We start from the raw sequence: 17,175 nt of genomic DNA on the forward strand, positions 1-17,175 counted from the left end.
TTGAGTTTGGCTGCAACTCTTGATTTAGAGATAGAGCAGATCGATGTGAAAACTGCTTTCCTTCATGTTGATCTTAAGGATGAAATTTACATAGAACAACCTGAAGGTTTCATGGTAAAAGAAAAAAAAAGGATCATATTTGCAAACTGAAGAAGAGCTTGTATGGCTTGAAGCAAGCTCCAAGACAATGGTACAAGAAGTTCGAGTCTGTTATGGCAGAACAAAGTTACAAGAAGACTACTTTTGATCATTGTGTATTTGTTAAACAGTTTGCTAGTAATGATTTTATTATCCTTTTGATATATGTTGATGACATGCTTATTGTTGGTCAGAATGCTTCTAAGATTGATATGTTGAAGAAGCAACTTGCGATGTCATTTGCAATGAAGGACCTTGAACCGGCAAAAGAGATTCTTGGTATAAGAATCGATCGTGATAGAAAAGAGAAGAAACTTTGGTTGTCACAGGAGAAATACATAGAAACAAGGTTGCACAGATTTCAAATGAAGAAAGCAAAGGCCGTTAGTACTCCTCATGCTACACACTTCAAATTAAGTTGCAAGCAAAGTCCATCAAGTGATGAAGAGAAGAAAGTTCCATATGCATCAGCTGTGGGTAGTTTAATGTATGCTATGGTGTGCACAAGACTGGATATAGCTCATGTTGTTGGTTGTGTTAGCCATTTTGTTTCAAACCCAGGAAGAGAGCATTAGAATGTTGTAAAATGGAAAATGAGATAAATTCGTGGTACTTCTAGCATGAAGTTGTGCTATGAAAGTGATAGGCCTATTCTAGTTGGTTACTCTGACTCAGACATGGCAAGAGATATTGACTCTAGAAAGTCCATTTCAGGCTTCTTGATGAACTTTGTGGGTAGAGCTGTGTCTTGGCAATCTAGATTGCAAAAATATGTTGCTTTGTCTACTACCGAGGCCCTAGTTTATTGCCATTACCGAAGCGTGCAAGGAGATGCTTTAGATGAAGAAATTCTTAAAGGAACTCGGGTTTACTCAAGAGAGGTATGTGTTGTTTTGTGATAGTCAAAGTGATATACATCTTGGTAAAACTCTACTTTTCATTCTCGATCCAAACATATTGATGTGAGGTATCATTAGATACGTGATATTCTGGATGCTGAGTTATTAGAAATTGAAAAGGTTCATACTGATGAGAATGGTTCTGATATGATGACCAAGGCATTACCAAGATGGAAGTTTGAAGTTTGTTGCTTAATCGCCGGAGTGGCGGTTACCTCCACATAGTCGTGAGGGAGAGATTTGTTGGGTATTTTGGGCTCCCTTCCTATGTGAAGAAAAAGCCCAAATGTTAGTATCCAAGTTCATGAATAGTTGAAGTGGCTAAGGTTAGTTAGGGTTGAGTGATAGATGTCTCATTTGCAAGAGAACACTAGAGAGAAGAGAAGAGAGAAAGTCATTTTCACACATATACAAAGCTGTCTCTGTAAATTGGTCGCTGCAGATTCGTTAACTGTTGGATCGAGCTCAAATTTGGATAGTGTATTCCACACACCTGGTTCTTTATTTTTACCGTTCGAATATTTTATTCAATATCTATAGCTGGAGATATTGGCCACACACAGAAGCTCTATTTTTGTGGTATTTTCATCTTCTTGTTCTTATTTTGTAAGCTTTGAAACTTGGGTTGTTTGGCCTGTTGTATGCACATTTTGTGCAGTAATTTGTGACTCTCTTATACCCTATTTTTCATCACAGTGAAGCTATTTCCTGGTTATGGTGACTCGTGATTTTTACTTCTCTCATTGAGGAGGTTTTTCACGTTAAAAATCTTGGTGTGTTAGCTTGTCTCTAATTTCTGGTTTATGTGATTTTTTCGCTGCTATTGGGTATTCTTGCTCTGTTGTTAATACTTGTTGTGAGTGGGTATTGTTTCTCCTCTAATTCTTGCAAGTAGAGAATTGTGTGTTTTATTCCTATCAAAAGCTCTATATGAACCCATTATTATCAAGGTTTTGAAAATTAAATCAGTAAATGAATTGGTCAAACCACTGATTTAAAAGTTTAGTAGTTCAATCGTAATCAAATCGTAATTGAATTGAATTATAAGGAAATATTTCCAGTGACCAAGTTTATAGTGGCTAAGAGTGGTTAAGATTTGATTGACCTATAAGTACATAACATGTGGAGAGCTGGTTACATGTTTTTAGTGAGATTGATGTGCAATAAATATTAGTGATTACCACATGACAAAGAAGGAAATGAATTAACCAAAACTATGTATATTGTGTGGGCTTTCTATCTGAAGGAAAAAAATTCTATTAGTATTTTTTGAGTGGATAACACCCAAAACTCCAATAATTAAGCACGAGTGTGAAAATCCATTATAATGTTGCGTCAATAAGAACTTTAGAATTGTTAATGAATGACAGTAATTCGAGAAAAAAAAAGAACAAAATCTATCATGTGACATTTTTGTAAATTCCTACTATTAATGTATTTGTGGCATGAATTATATGAGAGTATAAATTTAGAAAGTGTTTAAATTTTATAACAAAATATTATTATTTTTAATAAAAATAACTATTAAACATTATTGTTGGTATTATCATTGTTATTATTTTTTGTTATTATTGATATTATTATTATTATTAAAATTTTTTTTTGGAAAATTAACAATTTTTAGTATTTTTAGCCATCTTTTGACTAGCATAAATACTAAATTATCTTTAATAGATAAATTTTATTAATTCACGTGTAAAAATTCTGAAAAATTTGGACGTAAACGATAATAATTCATATGTGTAAAATTTTGATAAATAAAGGTGCAAATTATATGCTTATTGTGTGCAAAACCTATATAAATATGGGTGCAAATTATTACTAACAAAGTACTAGCCAAAAATAATAATAATTGTTGACCATGTAGCATTGCTCTTATTAAAAGTCTTCATAATACGTTTTATTAATAATATTTATTTTTTCACTTTGGATATATATTATGTTGGTATTCGTAAATCTTAAATTCATAGTAATGCATAGGGTAATTTACTTAAATAAACTAGTTGAAAATCAATAATACTAGATGGTCTTAAAACTGAATGTACTATAATTTTATCCTCTCAATATTTACACTACAAAAAAAAAAAGACTGTTTCAAGCGGAGAAGCCCGCCCCACCCCGCCCCGCCTAATGAGGCGGTCCTGAAATCTCACCCCGCCCCTCCTAACAATGGGCTGGCGGGCTGACGAGCCAAACCCACCAAATCTTCTTTTTTAATTTTTTTTACTATTAAATATTAAATAATATAAATTACAAAAAAAGTATTAAATAATATATATATATATATATATATATATATAATTTCACAACTTTTTTAATAAATTTATAATTTCTAAAGACATAAAAAATTATAATATCTAAATTCACAAATATTAAAGTCTTTATAATTATAAATACGTAATAAACATAATCATAAACCAAATTTTTTGAAACAAAATAATAAAAGTAACATTGTCTAAAGTAAAATAAATATTGTCCAAAATATATAATTAAACATCTACAAGTTTAGAACATAATAAATCAGACATAAAACATAATCCAAAATACTAAATTAGAACATCTTTAAAAAAGTCCTAAGGCCGGCGGGGAAGCTCGCCTCGCCCCGCCCCGCCAAAACCCACGGTTTAAGCGGTGCGGGTTAGGCAGACTTTTGATGTGTGACGGTCTCAATTTTTCAACCCGACCCGCCTTTTTTAATGGGTTACGCGAGCTGACTCGGCGGGTTAAGACCCGTTTGCCACCCCTAGTAGCGATTGATTAGAGCTTTGGCCGCTCTTTTTCTTAAAGCACGACCAAAAGGGGCCAATGGCCATGTTTTATGAGGGTGGCAATTGATTAGTGTAAGACCCAGTTAATTAACGGCTAATTAACCCATAAATGAGAATTTATTCTAGAAAGCCAAAAATGTTATTTTTATGGCTAAATGTGATAGAGGAGATTGAGACGAGAATTTCGGTACCAATTTTATAGAAATCGGACCAAGATTGGACCAAACGGGCCAAACCGGTCCAACCGGACCCAAAGTGGGCCCTTGGCCCAACTAAACTAAACCAAAACCCTAGTTTTCAGCACTCTCTCTCCTCACAACACACTCAAACACGCTGAAATTGAAGAGAGGGGAGGAAGAACACTCTCTCAAGTTCTTTCTCTCACTTGATCTTCAAACCACCATAACTTTTGATCTAGAGCTCCGATTGCCGCTCCGTTTGCGGCCACGCGTTCACCGCGGAGAGCTCTACAAAACCCATACAATCAATCTTGAGGTAAGCCACGTTTTACTGTTCGAAATTCCAGCCCTTGATTTCGAGTTTCATGAGCAAAAATGTTGAGATTTTGGGTTCTTTGATGTTATAGGACCCAACTCTCTTGAAGGAGAAGGTTAATCTTGTCTCCTTGGACCTTGGGTGTGGTAAGATTCTCAACCCTAGTGTAATTTGTTGTTCTATGAGGTTTGGGTATTGAGATATTGTGTATGGGTATGATGATTGTGGCTTAGGTTGTGTATATGTGAATATTGGAGCTTGATTGGTGATTTTGGAAAGCTTGGAAGAGGGTTTTGTGTGATAAAATCTGTTCTTGGAGGTGTTGATACCTTGAGAGCTTGTGGACAAGTGGTTTGGAAGTGCTCCGGTTGAGCTTGGGGAATCGGCTAAGGTATGGTTTCGGTTTCCCGTATCTAATATGTAATGTGGTAGGAAATACTTAGGCTAGAGGCCCTAAGATAGGCATTGAATTGTTGGTGTTGTTGAATGGTTGAGATATATGATGTGTTCATATATGTGATTATGAATATTGATGCCTTGATTGTGTGATATATGAGAAATGCATGTTGTGATATATGCTTGATGGATTATTGGGGTTGAATTGATGGGTGGTACCATGTTGATGGTGAGTATGATGTTGATCATGTATAATGATGGTTGATTTGGAAATTGATATTATTGGAAATTGGGATGAGAAGGATGTATGACATGAGATTGTGTTTGTCCTTTAGCCATTAATTGAGAAGTGTTAAAATGGTTGGAGGTAGTTTTGAGAATTTTGGTAAAATGTCAATGTGTGAGTTGAGGATGGCTTGTTGTTGAATTTGGTACACTTTGATTGATTTCAAAGAAAAGGGATGAAATTGGCATGTTTTGATTGATTTTGAAAAGAGTTGAAAGTGGCTTGTTTTGAAAATGGCACTTTGTGGTTTTGAATGAAAATATGGTTTTTGGGCATACTTTGACGGGACATAACTTGGACTACGAATCTTTGATTTGTGCCAAATCTGTTTAGAAATGAAATTGGATCCGGGATGTCCGTGCCGTTCGAAGAACGGGTGAAAAATGATTTAAAATGAGAGAGTTATGACCGTCGGAAGATTGGGGGTTGAATCTGTGAATTCTGCAGCTTTTAACTTAGAAAATTTTTAGCAGAATGACCCCTCGCGCGTAGGCGCACTTGGCGCGTACGCGCCGTTCTTCGAGAAAGCATCATCCACGCGTGCGCGTGGTGTGCGCGGGCGCGTCGATGCGCTGCATCGAATGCCCAGCCATTTTCCAGAGAGTTGTGCCAGAGTTGTGCCAATTTTGTGCCTGGGGCACAATGTATTTGCGCGTATGCGTGGCTGACGCGTGCGCGTCGTTTGGCTAATTTTCAATCCGCGCGTTCGCGCGTATGACGCTTGCGCGTAGATGAGTTATAAGGCCATCCGCGCGTGCGCGTGGAGTGCGCGTACGCGTGGCCCTGTTTTCATCCCAAAGTTGATTTTTGAGTTTTAAAAGCCAAATTTCATACTTCTAAGCCTCCGATCTCACCACTTATGTCTTAAATCATTATGATATGCCTAGCATGAGAAAAAGGGCTAGTGACTGTGGTAACTTGCGAGTGAAGCAAGGGGAAAAATGAATGATCATTGAGGATCAAAGATGATTATGTGAGATGCGGAGAATGGCGGTGGAAGTGCTTGTTATGCCATGGGCCGAAGGGCCATAATTGTTAATGAATTGGCTGGTTATGGATTTAACCGTGAGCCGGATGGCTAGATTATTGCCGTGTTACGGCGGAGCCATGTTTATGGCCAAGTATAAATGCATATATGCTGTTGATTGAATTGTGTATGTTTGCACTTCCACCATTGGAGATGAGGGTTTCCCTGGGTAGTAGCAGTGGCTAGCCACCACATGCTCCAGGTTGAGACTCGAAGCTCTTTTGACCCTATGTCGTAAGTGTGGCCGGGCACTGTGAAAGGCCCGGATGAGCTCGCCCCCGTAAATATTCACCAGTGAGGGTGATGGATATAGATCATGATTATGATCAAGTTTATGATGAGTATAACTCGAGTTGGGGATGCACGATAGAGGGACAGTCCAATGGTTAGCTACCAGGACTTGTCGGGTTGGCTCTATAACCGACAGATGATATCATCAGCCACTAGGGACAGGCATGCATCATAAGCATACTACATGAATTGTTTGAGATTGCCTATTTGACTGCATATTACTTGCTAATTGCCTAAATGCCTTATCTGTTCCTATTTGTAAATCTCTTGTCTGATATAACTGTGTTTGCTATATTATACTCCTGCTGGTGGTTGGGAGGTCTGGAGGAATTGGAAAGGGAAGTATTAGTTAGACTGAAGAATCTTTAGTCAGTTGCCACTTACGGTTTAGCTTGTTTATAAGCTTTAATATTATCTGGAGGAAGTTCTAGGATTGCCTTCGGCTTTCCTCTATTATTATGTATTATATATGTGGAAGATGTTACCGTGCTGGGGACCTCTGGTTCTCACCCATGCGGATTTTGTGGTTTTCAGATGCAGGACGCGAGGTTTCTCGTTGAGGCATGCTGGAGACTTCTGAATTAGCGAAGATCCTTTGTTCTTGGGACTCTGTTTGGTTTATATATCTTGTTTAGATACTTTTATCTCCATTAAATAATACAAACTATGATGACTCCTTCTAGAGGGGATTTTGGAGAATAGGTTGTATGTATTTGTGTCCCTTTGGGTTTCCTTTGGGGTTTCCTTATTTTATTATATGTATATATTATTATGCTCGGACCGGTTATCTTCGCAGCCGGATTTTGAGTCTTGGTATTCCCGTTTTTGACACTCCTTATATATATGATCTTGCGTTAGCTTATCCTTTGCTCGTTACGTTATCGATCGGAGTGTTGCGCGTTCGAGTTACGGTTTTTGTTTACCCCTTTTCCTACAAAGGCTCCTAGCTATAATCAATTATTCATACTACTATACGTACTAAATTTTTGTTTTAGAGGTCGTAATACCTTGCCATCTCTGAATTATGACTTAAGCATAAGACTCTGTATGGTAGGGTGTTACAATTAGCGTTTTGGCCACGCTTTTTCTTGTTACTAATGAGGGCCAGACACTCTTCTCTTATCAGTTCAGATAAGTGCTGTCTAGTTTGACTCAACTGTGCCTCTATAGTTCTGTTAGAGGCTCGGGCTTCTTGCAGCATTTCTTGAAATTTCAACATTTGTTGTGCAAGGGAGTATAGTTACTGGGTTAATGACTTACTTTGCTCAGGAGGGTCTGACTCAGTGGACACTGTCTTAACCTCTCCTTTTATTGGAGTCTCATTAGATGAGTACAGATGCTGATTGTTGAAAACTGTCTCAATGAGCGTGTGAGCTTCCTCAATTGTCTTTTTCATGTGGATTGAACCACTAGCAGAATGGTCTAAGGACATCTTAGCCATATCTGTGAGTCCGTAATAGAAGATGTCTAACTTTACCCATTTTGAAATTATTTTAGTAGGGCATTTCCGTAGCATCATCTTGTACCTCACCCAAGCATCATAAAGGGATTAATTATCTCCTTGTTTGAAGCCTTGAATATCCAGTCTTAGCTGGGTTAGCTTTTTGGGGAAAAGTATTGATTCAAAAACTTTTCCACCAGCTGACTCCATGTTTTCAAACTTGATATGGGTTGACTATCCAACCACCTCTTTGCTTGGCCTTTCACAGTAAATGAAAAGAGCAACAACTTGTAGACTTCTTGGTCTACTCCATTAGTGTACACTGTGTCAGCATATTGCAGAAAATCTGCAAGGAATTCTACGGGCTCCTCTTGAGAAAGTCCCTGAAACTGGCAGTTCTGCTGCACTGGAGTGATTAACTGTGGGTTGAGCTCAAAATGAGCTACTCCAATAGGAGGTATGCTAATGCTGCTTCTATAGAAGTCAGAAGTGAGGACTGTATAAGACCCCAAGGTTCTTCTTGATTGTGCTTCTTCCTCACGATCCATAGTGGTTCTAGTGTTCCTGTACAAACAAGAGACAATAAAAAGTGGGAGTCTCTATGTCACAATCTAGAGAACTCCAGTGAGATACTCAGAAAGAAACAGGAATTAAAATAATCTTTTTTTAAAATAGATAATTAAAATAAAAACTAATTCGAAAATAAAAAAATAATTAAGAAATTTCAAAAAAAAATAAGAAAAGGAAAGATTAAGAAAAGATATGATAACCAATTAACTAACAAGATCTAAACTCAAAGAGGGGATTTTCGAAAAAGAAGAAAGAGAAAGTAGTTAGGAAGTTTTGAAAAAGAGAAAGGAGAATAAAAGATAAAACAAGTAACTAACTAATTAACAAGATTTGAAAACAAAATAAAAGATTTGATTTTGAAATTACAAGGAGAAAGTTTAAAAGAAGATTTATTCAAAGATTTGAAATTTGAATTTTTAAAAAGAATTGAAAGATAAGATAAGATTTGATTTTAAAAATTTAAAGTTGGAAAGAGGAAGTCAAACAAAGAAAGATAAGATTTGAAAGATTTGATTTTAAAATTTGAAATTTAAAAATTTTGAATTTTGAAATTTGAATTTTAAATTTTGAATTTTGAAAATTGAATTTGAATTAGGATAAGATAAGATTTTGAATTTAAAGAAAAAGATAAGATAAAGATTTGAAAAGATAACAAGAAAGTCAAAATTTGAATTTTAAATTTTTGAAATTTGAAAAATAAAAAAAGACACCAAACTTAAAATTTTTTGAAATTAAAAACACAATTTTGAAATTTTGACAAAAAAAAACACTAAAAGACACAAAATTTAAAATTTTTAAGATCAAACTAAGAAAAATACCAAGAACAATTTGAACACAATGAAGAACACTCAAGAATACTTTTTGAAAATCTAAGAAAAGAAAAACACAAAAAGACACCAAACTTAAAATTTAAAAAGCCAAGGCACTAATTTTTTGAAATTTGCAAAGAAAAACACCAAGATACCAAACTTAAAATTTTTAAAATCAACCGAGAAAATTCACTAAGAACAATTTGAATATGAAGAAGGGAAAATAAGAACACCTTCAAAAATTTAAAGAAAAAGATAAAAACAGAGGGGACACCAAACTTAAAACTGACACAAGACTCAAACAAAAGACAAAGATTACAAAAGAAAAGAAAAGATTTTGAAAAATTTTTGAAAAAGAAAACAAGAAATAGGTAAGACTCAAAGTAAGAAAATCAAAAGAAAATACATAGCCAAAAATAGAAAAGGTTTTGAAAATTTTTTGAAAAGAAAACAAAAGACACAAACAAAAGAGCAAATAAACCATAAATAATACCTAATCTAAGCAACAAGATAATCCGGTTGTTTGTCAAATCCGAACAATCCCCGGCAACGGCGCCAAAAACTTGGTGCGTGAAACTGGCTCCGCACGTTTCACACAGATAGACCAGCAAGTATACCGGGTCGTCCAAGTAATACCTCAGGTGAGTGAGGGTCGATCCCACGGAGATTGTTGGTTTGATCAAGCAGTAGTTACCTTGCAGATATTAGTTAGGCGGATAAAAATTATAGTTTGTCATAGAAAACGCATAAAACATAATAAATAAATAAAACGTTACTAGATAGGTGGGAATTCAATGGTGTGAGAACGGTTGAGGCTTCAGAGATGCTTTGTCTTTCCAGATTAACTTTTCTTACTGTCCACTTCAATAACTTTCTAATTCCTTCAATGGCAGCCGTAAGTGATTAATTCATGTCCTCTCATCAAGTTAACCTCCTCCACTGTAGCAATCCACCATGTTGCAAGTGACTCATGTCCTCTCATCAAGCCACCTCTAGGTTTCTCACTGTAGCAGAAGATGAAGCTCTAAGCAATCCACTCCCCTTCATGATCCTACTCAAGGTGTCACAGACAAGGCAGATTTTCTAGTTCAGGGAATGCTGCTTCTCAGACTCTAGCCTTAGCGCCACAGAGACCTCACTTACCCATGGTCAACGGAATTTCATGTCACATATCCAAAGTTGCCCAGGTACTCTATTGGAATCCGCAATGCAATCTTTAGCTTTGGTTCAACGCTATCCGGTTCAGGACTCGCACGGAACCCATGTCTTAAGGGTGATTGTCACGGGTCACCCTCAATTCATGAGATGAAGAATGAGAAGGCATAAGAGAATAGAATCAGACATATTGAACTAGAACAGTAATATTATTAATTCATGAAACTCAGTAGAGCTTCTGACCTTAACCTTAGGAGGTTAGTGACTCATAATATTCGAAAATACAAAATGGGGGAGGGAGAAGATCCTAAGTTAGGGTGATCTCCTCCTATATATACTAATATGCTAACTAAGAATTACAAAAATAAGATAAACTAAGTTGATAGTGCGAAAATCCACTTCTGGAGACTACTTAGTGAGTGTTTGGGCTGAGTTTGAGTGAAATCCACGAGCTAGTACCCTTTAAGGGCATTGAACGCCACCCTTGGGCTCCCTTTTGGGCGTTGAACGCCAGGAATGGGACTGGTGGCTGGCGTTAAACGCCAGTTTTGGGCCTTTATTTCCAAAGCAAAGTATGGACTATTATATATTTCTGGAAAGCCCTGGATGTTAGCTTTCAATAGCCATTAAGAGCGCGCCATTTAGACTTCTTTATCTCCAGAAAAGCTTCTTTGAGTGCACAGAGGTCAGATCCTGACAACATCTGCAATCCTTTCTCTGTCTCTGAATCAGACTTTTGCTCAAGGTCCTCAATTTTAGCTAGAAAATACCTGAAATCAACATAAAACACACAAACTCAAAGTAGAATAAAAAAATGTGAATTTTGCACTAAAACCTATGAAAACATAATAAAACTTAAACAAAACATAATGAAAACTATATAAAAATGATGCCAAAAAGCGTATAAAATATCTGCTCATCAGGCAGCAATGCCTTCTCTTGTTCCTCTTCTTTCTGAACTCTGTCAAATTCCACTTGAATGCTACCTGTAATCAATAGAATGCAACAACAACTCAAAGTAGCATCTACTAGGATAAAGTTCACTGAAATCCCCTAACAAATCAAGGGAATACTCCATAAATAATATAGAAAAGACACTAATGATGCTCACGCATAACTTGGTGTGCATATTTCAAACCACAACTTACCGGCAAGTGCATCGGATCGTACCAACTAATAAATTCCGGTGAGTGAGTGTCGATCCCATGAGGATTAATGGAATAAGCAAGCAATGGTTGATTAATTGTTCTAGTTAGACAAGTTGAAATGAGAGTTTTGAAGATCAAATAGCATAAAAGACAATGACTTAGGAAAAGCAAACAGTGAATAGTTGAGAAAATAGGATAAGAATGGAGTTAAAACTTTGGAGATGTTTAAATTTTCAGATTAACATTCAAAGTCAACTGTAAAACCCAAAACTTTTGAAAAGCCTTATTCTAAATTGATTTCAATTTATTTATTCATTAAAGACTTTAATTTTAGAAATTATTTAATTAAAGCTAATTAAATCAAGTTTTGTTAATTAAATTAGAATTTTTCTCTAATTTTATAATTGTTGGATAATTTTCTATATTTGAACTATAAAATTTAGTAATTTTAAAATAATAAGAATTTTGTATAAATTGATTTAAAGAATTGAGATTTTGGAATTTGATATATTTTAATTTTTATGAATAAAAAAATTAATTATATTATCTCTAATTATTGAGTTAGAGTCTTTATTTAAAAATAATTTATAAATTGATAAATAATTAAATAGTATTTTTATAAATATTATTAATGGATTAAAAATTAGTTTTTGATTTTCAATTACACCTAACACCCTAATTCTAAATCCCTAATCAGAAAATCCAACTTCCCTTTCCCAGCCGCCATTACTCCTTCCTCTTTCTGAAACACCAACACAACCTCACCCTCTCTCAATGTAAAAAACACACACGCACACTGAGGGAATCCGAGAGAGAAGGAGCGCACCGGTAGAGGGAGAAGCTCACGCCATCCTCGTGAACCGCCGCTGCCTCGCGCCGTGAATCCCGTCGCCCCTACTGCAGCTGTCTGCGCCGTCGTCCTTGTCACGAAGCCAGCGCCGCCGAGCCAAGCGCCTCGAATCACTGCGGCTGTGCCGTCACAGATGAGGAGAAAGGCGACAGAGGGAGAGAGAGAGTCCGCGGTGGAGAAAGAGAAAGCGCGCTCGCGAGGGATGTCGAAGCTGTGCTCCACCGCTATGCTGCGCGAGGTTGCCGCCGTCGCCTCAAGGCTCGTGATGAGCGGATAATTTATACGCTTTTTGACATTGTTTTTAGTATGTTTTTAGTAGGATCTAGTTACTTTTAGGGATGTTTTTAATAGATTTTGTGTTAAATTCACATTTCTGGACTTTACTATGAGTTTGTGTGTTTTTCTGTGATTTCAGGTATTTTCTGGCTGAAATTGAGGGACTTGAGCAGAAATCAGATTCAGAGGTTGAAAAAGGACTGCTGATGCTGTTGGATTCTGACCTCCCTGCACGCAAAGTGGATTTTCTGGAGCTACAGAACTCGAAATGGCGCGCTTCCAATTGCGTTGGAAAGTAGACATCCAGGGCTTTCCAGCAATATATAATAGTCCATACTTTGGCCAAGAATTGATGACGTAAACTGGCGTTCAACGCCAGCTTTCTACCCAAATCTGGCGTCCAGCGCCAGAAAAGGATCCAAAACCAGAGTTGAACGCCCAAACTGGCACAAAAACTGGCGTTCAACTCCACAAATGACCTCTGCACGTGCAACACTTAAGCTCAGCCCAAACACACACCAAGTGGGCCCCGGAAGTGGATTTATACATCAAATACTTACTCATGTAAACCCTAGTAGCTAGTTTATTATAAATAGGACCTCTTACTATTGTATTAGGCATCCTGGATTGTATTTTGATCCTGTGATCTTGTTTAGGGGGCTGGCCATCCCGGCCATGCCTGGACCTTCACTTATGTATTTTCAAACGGTAGAGTTTCTACACTCCATAGATTAAGGTGTGGAGCTCTGCTGTTCCTCAAAGATTAATGCAAAGTACTTCTGTTTTCTATTCAATTCATCTTATTTCGCTTCTAAGATATCCATTCGCACCCAAGAACGTGATGAAGGTGATGATTATGTGTGACGCTCATCACCATCTCCCCTATGAACGCGTGCCTGACAAACACCTCTGTTCTACATGAAATAAGCTAGAATGAGTATCTCTTAGATCTCCTAACCAGAATCTTCGTGGCGTAAGCTAGAATGATGGCGGCATTCAAGAGAATCCGGAAAGTCTAAACCTTGTCTGTGGTATTCCGAGTAGGATTCAATGATTGAATGACTGTGACGAGCTTCAAACTTGCGATTGTTGGCCGTTAGTGACAGACGCAAAAGGATAGTAAATCCTATTCCAGCATGATCGAGAACCGACAGATGAATAGCCGTGCCGTGACAGGGTGCGTGAGCATATTATTCACTGAGAGGATAAGATGAAGCCATTGACAAGGGTGATGCCTCCAGACGATTAGCCGTGCCATGACAGGGCATTGGATCATTTTCCCGAGAGATGACCGAAAGTAGCCATTGACAATGGTGATGTATCACATAAAGCCAGCCATGGAAAGGAGTAAGACTGATTGGATGAAGATAGCAGGAAAGCAGAGATTCAGAGGAACGAAAGCATCTCCATTCGCTTATCTGAAATTCCTACCAATGATTTACATAAGTATTTCTATCCCTATTCTATTAATTAATATTCGAAAACCACATAACTGTTTTATATCCGCCTGACTGAGATTTGCAAGGTGACCATAGCTTGCTTCATACCAACAATCTCCGTGGGATTCGACCCTTACTCACGTAAGGTATTACTTGGACGACCCAGTGCACTTGCTGGTTAGTTGTATCGAAGTTGTGACAATCATGAATTAAGATCAGAGCACCAAGCTTTGGAGCCATTACCAGGATTTGTTCGAGCCTGGAGATCACAATTTCGTGCACCAAGTTTTTGGCGCCGTTGCCGGGGATTGTTCGAGTTTGGACAACTAACGGTTCATCTTGTTGCTCAGATTAGGTAATTTTCTTTTTGTTTTCTTTTCAAAAAAAAAAATTTTTCAAAAACCTTTCAAAAATTCCTCACTTGTTTTCGAAAAAAAAAAAAGTTTTCAAAAAAAAAAATGTTTTCAAAAATAAATTATTCTATGGCTTCAGAATTTTTAAGAATGAATTCTAGTGTTTCATGAAGCATGTTGAAGCCTGGCTGGCTGTAAAGCCATGTCTCAATCCTTATACTCAAGAGAAAAGCTTCTTTATCTTTCTTAGCCAATTGACTGTTGAATGTAAGGAATGTCAGGCGTGTCATGTCTGAGTTACATACTAAAGCTTGGCTGGCTATTAAGCCATGCCTGACCCTTTGATTGGAGCTTTAGAGCATAAGATTCCTGGAATTCATGTTGAAAATTTTGGAATCCTTATTTTTTCTTTTTCATATAAATTTTCAAAAAATATAAAATAAAAATCCAAAAAAATTTAGAAAATCATAAAAATCAAAAATATTTTTGTGCTCTTGTTTGAGTCTTGAGTCATATCATAAGTTTGGTGTCAATTGCATATGCATCTTGCATTTTTTCGAAAATTCTCATGCATTCATGGTGTTCTTCATGATCTTCAAGTTGTTCTTGGTAAGTCTTCTTGTTTGATCTTGATGATTTTTTGTTTTGTGTCTTTTCATGTTTATCATATGCATTCTTGAATTCTTAGTGCGTAAGCATTAAAGAATTCTAAGTTTGGTGTCTTGCATGTTTTCTTTGCATTAAAATTTTTTCAAAATTGTGTCTATGATGTTCATCTTGACATTCATGGTGTTCTTGGTGTTCATCTTGACATTCATAGCATTCTTGCATGCATTCATTGTTTTGATCTAAAAATTTCATGCATTGCATAATTTTCATGTTTTTCATAAAAATTTCAAAAATAAAAAAAAATATCTTTCCCTTTTTCTCTCATCAAATTCGAAAATTTGAGTTGATTTTTTCAAAAATTTTTAAAATCAAGTTGTTTCTTATGAGTCAAATCAAATTTTCAAATTTGAAAATCTTATCTTTTTCAAAATCTTTTTCAAAAATCAAATCTTTTTCAAAATTCTTAGTTATTTTCGAAAATTCCAAAAATATTTTTCAAAAAATCTTTTTCTTATTTTTATACCAAATTTTCGAAAATAACATAATCAATTAATGTTTTGATTTAAAAATTTGAAGTTTGTTACTTGCTTGTTAAGAAAGATTCAAACTTTAAGTTCTAGAATCATATCTTGTGATTTCTTATGAATCAAGTCATTAATTGTGATTTTAAAAATCAAATCTTTTTCAAAACTAATTTTATCATATCTTTTCAAAAATATCTTCTTATCTTATCTTTTTCAAAAATATCTTTTCAAAATATCTTTTCTAACCTCCTAACTTCTTATCTTTTCAAAAGTTGTTTCAACTAACTAACTAACTTTTTGTTTGTTTCTTAACTTTTTCAAAACTACCTAACTAATTCTCTCTTTCTAATTTTCGAAAATATCTTCCCCTTTTTCGAAAATTTCTTTTTAATTAACTAATTATTTTTATTTTTTATTTTTTGATTTCAAAAAAAAATTTCGAAAAAAAAAAAAAATTCTAACATTTTTCAAAAACCATTTTTCAAAAATCACTAACTCTTTTTCAAAATAATTTTCGAAAATTATCCCTCCCCCCATCCTATTCTATTTATTCATTCATATCCTAACATCTCATCTCACATCTCTTCCATTCGTACAGTTGCATCTCTCCCTTTACATCACGTGCTTTGTCTCCCCCTCTTCTCTTCCACTCACAAAGGGATCCCTATACTGTGGTATAAAGGATCTCTATTATTATTATTATTATTTTTCTGTGCCTTCTTCTTTGTCATATGAGCAGGAGCAAGGATAAGAACATTCTTGTGGAAGCAGATCCAGAACCTGAAAGGACTCTGAAGAGAAAATTAAGAGAAGCTAAAATACAACAATCCAGAGATAACCTTTCAGAAATTTTCGAACAGGCAGAGGAGATGGCAGCCGAAAATAATAATAATGTAAGGAAGATGCTTGGTGACTTTACTGCACCTAATTCCAATTTACATGGAAGAAGCATCTCCATTCCTGCCATTGGAGCAAACAATTTTGAGCTGAAACCTCAATTAGTTTCTCTGATGCAGCAGAACTGCAAGTTTCATGGACTTCCATCTGAAGATCCTTTTCAGTTCTTAACTGAATTCTTGTAGATATGTGATACTGTAAAGACTAATGGAGTAGATCCTGAAGTCTACAGGCTCATGCTTTTCCCTTTTGCTGTAAGAGACAGAGCTAGATTATGGTTGGATTCTCAACCTAAAGACAGCCTGAACTCTTGGGATAAGCTGGTCACGGCTTTCTTAGCCAAGTACTTTCCTCCTCAAAAGCTGAGCAAGCTTAGAGCTGATGTTCAAACCTTCAGACAGAAAGAAGGTGAATCCCTCTATGAAGCTTGGGAAAGATACAAACAGTTGACCAAAAAGTGTCCTTCTGACATGCTTTCAGAATGGACCGTCCTGGATATATTCTATGATGGTCTGTCTGAGTTATCTAAGATGTCATTAGATACTTCTGCAGGTGGATCCATTCACCTAAAGAAAACGCCTGCAGAAGCCCAAGAACTCATTGACATGGTTGCTAATAACCAGTTCATGTACACTTCTGAAAGGAATCCTGTGAGCAATGGGACGCCTATGAAGAAGGGAGTTCTTGAGGTTGATACTCTGAATGCCATATTGGCTCAGAATAAAATATTGACTCAGCAAGTCAATATGATTTCTCAGAGTCTGCATGGAATGCAAGCTGCATCCAACAGTACTCAAGAGGCAT

General features: G+C 36.2%; 1 non-coding gene across 1 annotated transcript; it reads right to left on the bottom strand.

Moving 5' to 3' along the window:
• Positions 1 to 16,739: 16,739 nt before the first annotated feature.
• On the bottom strand, positions 16,740 to 16,847 carry LOC148569037 (small nucleolar RNA R71). Its single transcript, XR_015881869.1, has one exon. It is a non-coding gene; the product is annotated as a small nucleolar RNA R71 (small nucleolar RNA).
• Between the last annotated feature and the right edge of the window lie 328 nt (positions 16,848 to 17,175).

This window comes from Arachis ipaensis, chromosome B4 (genome assembly GCF_059453495.1).
Source record: "Arachis ipaensis isolate K30076 ecotype BB chromosome B4, ASM5945349v1, whole genome shotgun sequence".
In the NCBI taxonomy this organism is placed as follows: Eukaryota; Viridiplantae; Streptophyta; class Magnoliopsida; order Fabales; family Fabaceae; genus Arachis; species Arachis ipaensis.